Genomic DNA, 10,722 nt, shown 5'->3' with positions numbered 1-10,722 from the left:
TCCTCCAAACTGAGTGTAACCTCATTCCGACTGCAGACTCATTGCAGCTTTGGCGGTGTGGGAGGCGCTGTGTAGGGTAACGCAATTGGGTTGTGGTTTCACATTAAGGAACTGCTCTGAAGTGACGACGTTATCACGGAAAAGTGTTAGTGCGCTTTCTTGTGTAGGTTTGGAATTTAGTGAAACATATGACAGCTTCCATTAAACATATAACGCCTCACATCGATGTATTTTCGAAAACTTACTGATGCAACAGTTCGGTGAGTGACATTTATCTCTCTCATTTGACCATGTACACAGAATTATTGTGCCAAGTTTTTGAAGCTAAGCCGATGTTATAATATTATACATTGGCTAGACTGTGCAACTTAGGACGTAGCACATATCCAATACTCATATTGTCATTTCTTGATTCTTCTTCCCACTTGGAACCATAGAACAATAGAAAATTACAGCACAGAAACAGGCCTTTTGGCACTTCTTGGCCGTGCCGAACCATTTTTCTGCCTAGTCCCAATGACCTGCACCTGGACCACATCCCTTAATACACCTCTCGTCCATGTACCTGTCCAGGTTTTCTTAAATGATAAAAGAAAGCCCGCATTTACTAGTTAACCTAGCAGCTCATTCCACACTCCGACCACTATTTTTGTGAAGAAGCACCCCCCCCCCCTCGGCAATGATCCCTTTCAGTTTTTCACCCTTCACCCTTAACCCATGTCCTCGCGTATTTTTTTCTCCATTAACCACAGTGGAAAAAGCTTGCTTCCATTCACTTTATCTATACCCAACATAATTTTATATACCTCTATCAAATCTCCCCTCATTCTTCTACGCTCCAGGGAATAAAGTCTTAACCTATTCAACCTTTGTCTGTAACTCAGTTTCTCAAGTCCCGGCAACATCCTTGTAAACCTTCTCTGCACTCTTTCAAACTAATTAACATCCTTCCTGTAATACGGAAACCAAAACTGCACATTATACTCCAAATTCGGCCTTTCCACTGCCTTATACAAACCCACCATAACATTCCAACTCTTATACTCAATACTTTGATTTATGAATGCCAATGTACCAAAAGCTCTCTTTACTAACCTATCTACCTATGACGCCACATTTAGCGAATTTGTTTAGCTGTATTCCCAGATCCCTCTGTTCTACTGCTCTCCTCAGTACCCTACCATTTACCTTGTATGTTCTACCTTGGCTTTAACTTCCAACGTGCAATACCTCACACTTATCTGTATTAAACTCCTTTTGCCATTTTCTTCCCATTTTTCAAGCTGGTCCAGATCCCTCTGCAAGCTTTAAAAGCTTCCGCATTGTCCACTACAACTCCAAACTTTGTATCATCTGCAAATGTGCTGTTCTAATTTACCACATTATCATCCAGATCATTGTAAATTGTGATTGTAAACTAACAATGCACCCAGCACTGATCCCTGTGACACACCACTAGTCACAGGCCAACATTCAGAGAAACAATCCTCCACTACCACTCTCTGACTTCTCCGACTGAGCCAATGTCTAATCCAATTTATTACCTCACCATGTATACCTAGACACTGAATATTACTAACTAATCTATCATGCGAGATTTTGTCAAAGGCTTACTGAAGTCCATGTAGACAACATCCACAGCCTACCCTTCACCAACTTTCCTTGTAACCTCCTCGAAAAACTCTAATAGATTTGTTAAACATACCTACCTCGCACAAAGCCGTGTTGACTCTCCCTAATAAGCCCCTGTCTATCTAAATACTTGTAGATCCTATTTCTAAGTATTCCGTCCAATAATTTACCTACGACTGACATCAGATTTGCCGGCCTATAATTTCCCGGATTACGTTTAATGTCTTTAAAAAAAAAACAGAACAACATGAGCTATTCTCCAATCCTCCGGCACCTCATCCGTAGGTACTGACAATTTAAGTATATCTGCCAGGGTCCCTGCAATTTCAACTTAGTCTGCTGATTTTTTTTTGTCCTATGTATTCAACTGTTTTCATTATCTCATTTATGCTTTGTCAAACGTAAAAGCAATTTCGTCCAAAGTGGAACAATCCTCTGATCTTAAACTTCTTAATCGGTGGCACTGAATCCATGTTCTGCAAATTTCCAATTCTGCAGGATATTGCTGAAGTTTCTTTTGGACGGGGAACATTTTTTAGAATCAGTCAGCAGAAAACAGTAGTTCAGTGTAAAGAGTAGCAAGGGCACATTTACCCACCTGAAAGTTGGTGTCACAGACAGTGGAGTGTTTTGCCGTCAAGTGAAAATTCTGCAACAATTTTTCGAAAATAAAAGTGGCACTTAGGTATTGTGTTACTTGGTGTCTTTGTTCCTGGAAGTACAACGTTTTCCTTTACTTGTAATTTGACTAATGCCCGATTGCGGAAATTTTGTTAAATATTATTACTGGTGTTACCCTCTCACATTTTCTTGTAATGACCTAGGCTTGTTGGCTGCCTCTGGCCAACAGCCACGTGACACAGTTTTGCATGGGTAACGGTGAGAAGGCCACATTTAATAATCAACACACATCCAGAGTCGATATAATCTGAATTCAACTAAAATGGAAAGTTGGATTGTTCCATTGAGGGGACGAAAAATGCGGCAAATATTGTATCATTACAGCCTCACGCACAGACATCGTTATCAGGAAATAGCAGACCTTACAGTGGCTTAAAATTATTTTGGAGGTATATTGACAGATATTTCAACTTTAACCCTTGCATACTGTTCGGATCAAATGTGACCCGTTTTGACATTTGACAGCAGTGAAAACAACCTAAATGCCTTTTTTTTGCCGAAATTTAATGACCTTCCTAAAGTAACCCAAAATGCGACAAAATGAAAATATGTTAAACATTTATAGTTTTGTACTGGTGCTGCAAATTTTTGTACATTGAGGCTGTTCCAGGTGAAAGTTGACCAGTTTCTATTGAAATAGATTTTAGATCTCCGAAACATTAATTAAGGATTAATCACCCATTTGTCATTGTCAGATAGGCTATTTATACATTCTATAAATATCTTTGGTTTAAAATTTGGTACTGACACTTCCTATGAGGAGATTCTTGGGCCGGGTCAAAATTGACCTGGACCATACTGTGACGGTATAGAATATGAATAGGTTGACTGGGTTAACAAACTGTTAATAGAACAATAAAAGAAAAAAAAAAAACACCATTACAGTTAAACCATTCAAAGTCTGCATATCTACGTTGAAGCACATTTCTGGATAGTCGGATGCTTTACTCTCAGTACTCAGGGCGATGATCCCATGTCCGTAGCTACTGTTCGGAGTTCCCTCGAAGATCGTTATTAACGAACTGCCTAACTCAGAAATATGCACATTTCCTCGTTGTGTCCTCCTATTGGTTTGCTCAAAGCATCTCTTTCAACAGGATCTCCTCTTCGGACGGGATGCTGCTAGCATCTTCGGTTGTTTTCGCCTCTACACTTCCTTCCTCTTCAAAAACCTGCAAACGAAACGGCCTCAGAGACATCCGATCCCGTCCAGCTCTCTCGAATATTCTGTGGTATCCCACAGGACAGAATGTTACTAAGACAGCCCCGATTGGCTGACACAACATTCCTAATATGTGCAAACGGCTCCTTATCCAAGCAGAAACCAAAGTACTAGTCTATGACGCTTCATTAACAGAACACACTGCGTCTTGCAGAAAATGTGCTGAAAATCAGTATACGTAACAGCATAGCAGTAGGAATACAGTAGAACATGTTCTTAATCAGGACATTACATTCTCCCCGACAAAAAATAGTCATGTTATGATGACATTATACGCCTTAGGAAGTTGTCAATTCATTAATAGTTCACAACTTTCTAATTAATTTCAACTGTAATCACACTATTGTCAGTTCGTTGCCTTTCTGTTCTCCTGCTGCACAGAGATTTCTACGAATGTAGGCTCCATCTCAATCTCTGGGCTAACATGTTCTTCCTGCCCTTGGGGTAAAAGATATTTCTCATGGAGAATATTGACAAGACCATTCGCAACCCTGCAAACAGGACATTTGGCTCTCTACTACATCGGGTGTAGAAACCCAGCGGTTGGCAAACTTATGTTTCCCTTGTAGTCCCAAATTTATTATTAGAACTGACTCTCCAGGCATCAGCTAAGAGGAAATGAGCCTTTGCCCATATCTCTTCTACGTTCCCTGCTTTTGCTCGGTAGCAGAAACTGCTACCAGCTCATAGGCTTTTTACATTTCTTTCCTCACGTCAGAAACAAACTTGAGATATGTGTCTGCGACAAGTCCCTCCTGGCGGTTCCAAACCAAACGTCTACAGGTGACCTCGCTTCGTACCCGAATATCAAATAGAATGGCCAGTACCAAGTGTTTTAATTCTGTTTGCAGCTGTAGTAGTGAATCAAATGTCCAATATGTTGACACCATTTTGCCTTTCTGTTGGCATCAAGGGCCCCAGGCATGTCTAGCAATATCCTGTTGAATCTTTCATGCTGACGATCACCTTGAGAGTGACATGACGTACCCTTTGACTCTGAACTCCAAGCATAAAGAGTAACTCATATATAACCCGGCTGTCAAAATCCCTTCCCTAGTCACTTCAGTGGTCACAATGAATAAGATATTTATCCCATACCGTTTTGGCAACTGTTGATACTCTCTGATCGTTAGTGGACAAGGCTTGAGCATATCAGGTGTATTAGTCCGTAACAAACAAGTCAATCGCAGTAGTACTGGAATCAGGCTCTATAAAGAGGAATTCAATACACACTAAGTTAAGTGGTTCTGTTCTTTGTGAATGGGATAGTGCCAGTGTCTGATAGACAACTCCAGTAGGCAGCGTGTTCCACCGAATGCATTGGATGCACGATGTACAGTACTTTTCAACTCAGGCTTCACTCGTGTCCAATAAAACCAATCTTGGACCAATCGGTAGGTCTTGTCAGATCCCAAATGACTTAAAGTAACTTCAGTACAATTTTCGGATATTTTTCTCGGGGAAACACAACTGGGAACGCCGAGGGCTATGTGGGAGAGAGGGGACACTATGTGCAACTTTGTTTCTCAACTGCAGTTGGTCCAATTTCTTCATGGGTAGGGGTATGGCAGGGTATCTTGCCTGCTCAGCTGGGTCCATATCCGCCTTGACAGCAGATGACCTGATGGCACCTTCACAAGAATCGGCTTGCTGAACTGTTGCCAATTCCGAAGCACTCAAATCGGGCAGCCGCTTCGTATTCAGCGCGGTTAAGTTGCAATATGCATGTGGAATTGCATGGCTCCTGCCACTCTCAGACTGTTGGCGGCACCTCATGAGAACTTCGTGACAACGCACCCGCATCATTGCTGAATTCCAGGCCGATATGCAAGGCACGAATAATAAGCAGACAACGCCCACAACCGCCGGTGACCTGTGGCATCCGATTTCGGCGAAGTAAGAATATAAATCACTGGATCGTTGTTGGTCCTCACCTCGACCTTGGCACCAGTTAGTCAATTTATTCACCACCACTTCCCATTTCAATGCTAGAACCTCCAATTTGTGTGCAGGATAATTTCGTTCGGTTGGCGTCAGACACCAGCTAACGAAAACAAAAACCCCTTTACTTTCAGCTTGACATGGAACACTGCTTAATCCATCACGGCTGGCATGTGTGCGCAATAAATACGGCAACTGCTGGTTTGTAAAGGAAAACAAGTGTGTTTTGTAAATAACTCTTCAGCAGGTGAAATGTTTCTTCATACTTTGCATCCCATCTTTCCTCTAAAGACTCCGAAGAGCAAAATAAACCTTGTCTTCTTATCCCTTTCTTCACATCCCTTTCATCACTGAAGGGAGGGGAACCATACAGAAGTTAATTCAACTAATGGCTTTCTCTGGAGTAGTCCTTCACAAACATAATTCACAAGTGCCCACATATCCAAGGAAAGAATGTACGGCACTCATCGTGTTGGGCCTTTGTCATGTGGTTACCGCCTGTACCTTCGTAGCCACTCTATCCGAGGAGACTACGTGAATGACATAGTTAACTGACCCTCTGAAGTACAGAAACTTGTCCAGTAAGAGTTTTAACCCTTCCGCTTTTAGACGATCTGACACAGTAAATCATCACGTCTCAGGCTCCTCCAGTGTTGTTGTAAACACGATCAGATCATGTAAGTACACCCGTGACTCAAGCAGCACTCATGTCCCCGGGATATGTTGGAAATTAAGCCGGTGCTTCTGATAACATCTTTTCTTTATCCATTGCACTCAAGGGACGTTGATAATGTCCGCTTATTGGATCCAATACACTGAACCATTTGGCTCCATTAAGGCAGAAGAGCGAAAACTCGATCCGTGGAACAGGACGGCTGTTCGGCATTCGATAATCAACACATATTCGTACTTTCCCATTCTTATTCCTCACCGCCAATATAAATGACACATATGGAAAGTTGGAATCTTCAGTTTCAGGGAACTAAATGTATGGAGGATACTTTATCAATATTGCCCTAAACAAATATATTGTTCGCCAGGAAATAACAGACTTTGCACTGGCATAAAATTAAAGTGGCAGTATACTTACAGATATTTTAACATTAAAGAACAGTTAATAGAACAATAAAGGGGCCAATTACACTGAAATCAGTCTAAATGTGTGTTGGAACTCATTTCTGGATAGTCGGTACTCACAGCGCCCACGTCCCCAGCCACAGTTCGGACTTCCCTTGAAGACTGTTACAAACGAACTGGAAAATTCAGGAGTATTTGCATATCCTCCTTGGACCCATTCGTTTGCACAAATATTTGCTTTTTCTATAACAGGGTCCCCCCTTTGACGGGAAGCTTAAGCGTTTTCCCTTGTACTCGTCTCCGCACCTCGATCCACTTCCAACATCTACCAGCAAAACTGAAAAGCAACCCACTGTCCCTCATGAATGTGAACCCGCACAGCTCTCTCGAATGATCCGTGGCATTCCACTGTTACTAAGAGAAACCCGAATGGCTGACGCTACATTCCTACGCCAAACAAACGGCCACTTGCCTTAGCAAAAACCGAAATATTGCTTTGTGACGCTGAATTCTGAGATTACTCTGCACTTTGCAGAAAAGCTGCTGAAATAAAATACCTAACAGCATGACAGTGGGAATGAAATGAAACATGTGCTTAACCAGGGCATTTGACTACACTGATTTAAAATCATAAATTTAAAATTTAGGTTACTTTGGTTAAAAAAAAATAGGAACTTTTTTTTTCATTGCTTCTTCCATGTTCGATGTCATTTTAAAGACTGGCTGCGTAATATTTTTGACCTTTGAAAATTCCAACCAAATATTTGTTAAGCCTTTATTCCTAAAGCAACAATCTCATCCCCAGCACCCCGACCACATCTGTTCACATCTATTCATCATCCCGTCCCAATGCCGTCAAAAGTTTTAAACAGCGGGAGGGTCAAACCACTCAACTTTTAGACGAATAATTTGCTTAGTCCTAGCTATTAAGAGATAGAGAGCAACAGAAAATTGTATCGAAGCACAAATCACACGTCATCGAATTGAACGCAAAACATGATCGAGGTTAAAGACAATATTCTTATGTTCTTCAGCCTTCTTATAGACTAGCACGTATTTCACAGATGTCGATTATCTAGAGTTGTTTAAATATATAACTACAAATTTTTATTAGCGATGAATAAATATTATTTGCTATATCAAGCTTCGAAAAACTTTTGGGGAATGGGGAAATGGGTTCGCAACATTTCAATAATTTCACAGAAGAGAGTGTTGTCCTTCGATCTAAAACTATCTGTGTCCCAAAGACAAACAAAGCCCCTTCACTGATGTCAATTATCCGACTTATGAGTAGAATCGATACAAATCAGAAAGACGGCTTGATCTGTATGGTGCTCCACAGTATCGATACCATTGAAGCCAGCATAGTTGTGTGGAATAACTGCCACTCATTTTGCGTCAATACAGAATTATATTCTGAAAGGAAAGAAGTGTTGAAGAAATCCCCAGTTTGAACGAGATATAAAGGACTACTGTCAATTATAATACGCACTCAATCTCCCTCGTCCATTCCAATTAGTCCCGTGATTCCCACCTGTCAGAATACTTCTCTGAATAGTCCTCACATGGGGAACCTTATCAAATGCCTTAGTAAAATTAGTGCAGATTACATCCATTGCTCTACTTCATCAATTTGTTTTGTTACATCCTCAAAGGATTCAATCAGGCTCGTAAAGCACGAACTTCCCTTGACAAAGCCATACTGACGATCCCTACTCAGATTATGTCTCTCCAGATTCTCATAAATATTTCCTTTCAGGAACTTCTCCAACAATGTGTCCACTACTGAAGTAAGACTCACTTGTCTATCATTTCTTGGGTTATCGTTTCTCCCTTTCTTCAACAAGGGAAACACACTTGCAACCCTCCAAACCTACAGGTCTTCTTTGCCCCTATTGATAATGCAAGGATCATCACCAGAGGCTCAGTAATCTCCTCCCTTACTTTCCTCAGCAGGCTGGGGCATATGTCATCTGAAGCCGGTGGGAAATAGTTTTCAGACGGAAATGTGGGTAAGTCTAGTTTTACATAGATCTTCAATCATTTCTGTTGAATAGCGACATATTAAAGCCCAAAACATGCAGAAAATGATAAAAGGAAATTACTTCCACTAAAATCTCTAAATCTGTCGGTGTATCATGTTGATAGCTAACCAGAAATTCCATTAGAGAGATACAGTTTAGCCGGTTGCAGGTTTCCATGCATTATGTCCAGCGATGATATGTACTAAGCTGAGAAGCCAGTTACTCTTTTTAGCATATTGATTAAGTGAAGAGGCTATAAAACTTCCCTGGGATTTATTGATATTATGTTGTGTTCTATATTTAGAACTGTGTGTTTGGTCAGAAACCCCTGCAGTAAAAATATTGTTAGAAATATTGTTAGAAATATTTTGATTGAATTTTATTTTCGGTAAACCAAATCCAACAGCATCATCTCAAACTTAAGAAACAAGGTTCACGTTTCTATTCTGAGCTAAGATTAAAATATGTAGTTGTAAGGATCCAGAATGGCGATAGGGAACTGTCAGTAAATATTTGTATTAAAACTAACCAGCGACATCGCATAGTAATATAACTCACAAGTCAACTTCAGCGTGTTCATTGGATCTTATGGGTCAAAACTTGATGGGAAATGGAAAAGAGTTGATACTCAATTGCTACTATTGTACCATGGAGAGCATTCTAACAGGCTGCTTCACTGTCTGGTAGAGGAGTTGGTCTACTGCACAGGATCAAATGTATCAACAGAAAGTTGTGAAATTAGTCACCTCCATGATGGACATTAGCCTCCATAGTATCCAAGGCATCTTCAAGGAACGATGTCTCAGAAAGGCGCCATGAATTATTAAGTGTCGCCATCATCTAATGCATGCATTCTTCTTATTATTGCCACCGGGAAGAAGGTACAGAAGCCTGATGTTACACATTCAGTGATTCAGGAACAGCTTCTTTCCCTCTGCCACCCGATTGCTAAATGGCGATCGAACACATGAACACTACCCCACGTTGTATTATTTCTGTTTTTGCACTATTTCTAATTAAAACACAGACACACACACACACACACACACACACACACACACACACACACACACACACACACACACACACACATAGGTATGAATTATTCATTATTTTTGTATATTTGTCTTGTGTTGCTTTATACTACTTTTGCTGAGATTAAAAAATTCCCAACATACGTAGGTGAAATTAAACGGGATTCTTATTCACTATTTCTCAGTATATGTGTTTTTCCCATGAAAGTTACAGACTTGAAGGTACATTTTCCCCCGAATTTGCCAAACAGGTCATTGGTGGATGCAATGATCAAGTAGATACCATGGAAGAAATTGCTATCAGTGAGTCGGTTCATGTAAATAGAATGAAAGGCTGTAAGAGGACCCTGCTGAGTTCACATAAATGCCCTAAAAGAATTTCAAGCGTTCCTACTGCTTTAATTCATTTTCTTTCATACTTTGAATCTTTTTGAGTAATTGTCATTCCCTCAATAAATCGTTATAGTGTCTTGAATACTTCGGAGTAACAGAAATATTCATCTGTGTTCAAAATCCTGAAACAGACGAAAATTGGTGAGGTTTGTGCTCCTGATAGCCATCTGTTGTGTACATTTTTTTTCTTGGGCATAACCCATTGTAACAGTTCTTGTAATTAAAACTTGATTGTGTCTCCTGTCTCTTCATGTGGACAGATCTGTAATAAAATTTGTAATCACAGTTGATTCTAAAGTTTTGACATTATTTCTTAGTGAGAAAAATGAAAGTGCACTATTACATTCAAAATTGAAAGTTGTTTCAGGAGACAGAATCAGTTTTTAAATACAGGAACTGTTACAATGAGTTCCGTCCAAGAAACAAAAATGTACACAGCAGATGGCTATCAGTCCCACAAACGTAACCAACTTTCGTCTGTTTCCGGATATTGCACACAGATGAATATTTCTGACATTTGTATGTCTTTCCTTCTGCAGACTTTGGAGTGTTTGCAATACTGGAAAATCATTCTTGTACAATAACAATATCCCATGTTTGAAAGCAATTTCTAGCTTGCGCTATCTGATCAATTTAACTGAGCTAGATATACCACTAAATCCAGTTACAAGCAGTGAGGAGAATTATAAACAGTGTGTAATACGCCCGTTAGCAAACA

The sequence above is a fragment of the Hemitrygon akajei genome, chromosome 17, assembly GCF_048418815.1.
Source record: "Hemitrygon akajei chromosome 17, sHemAka1.3, whole genome shotgun sequence".
Lineage (NCBI taxonomy): Eukaryota > Metazoa > Chordata > Chondrichthyes > Myliobatiformes > Dasyatidae > Hemitrygon > Hemitrygon akajei.
Note: the sequence above shows the minus strand (reverse complement) of the source record.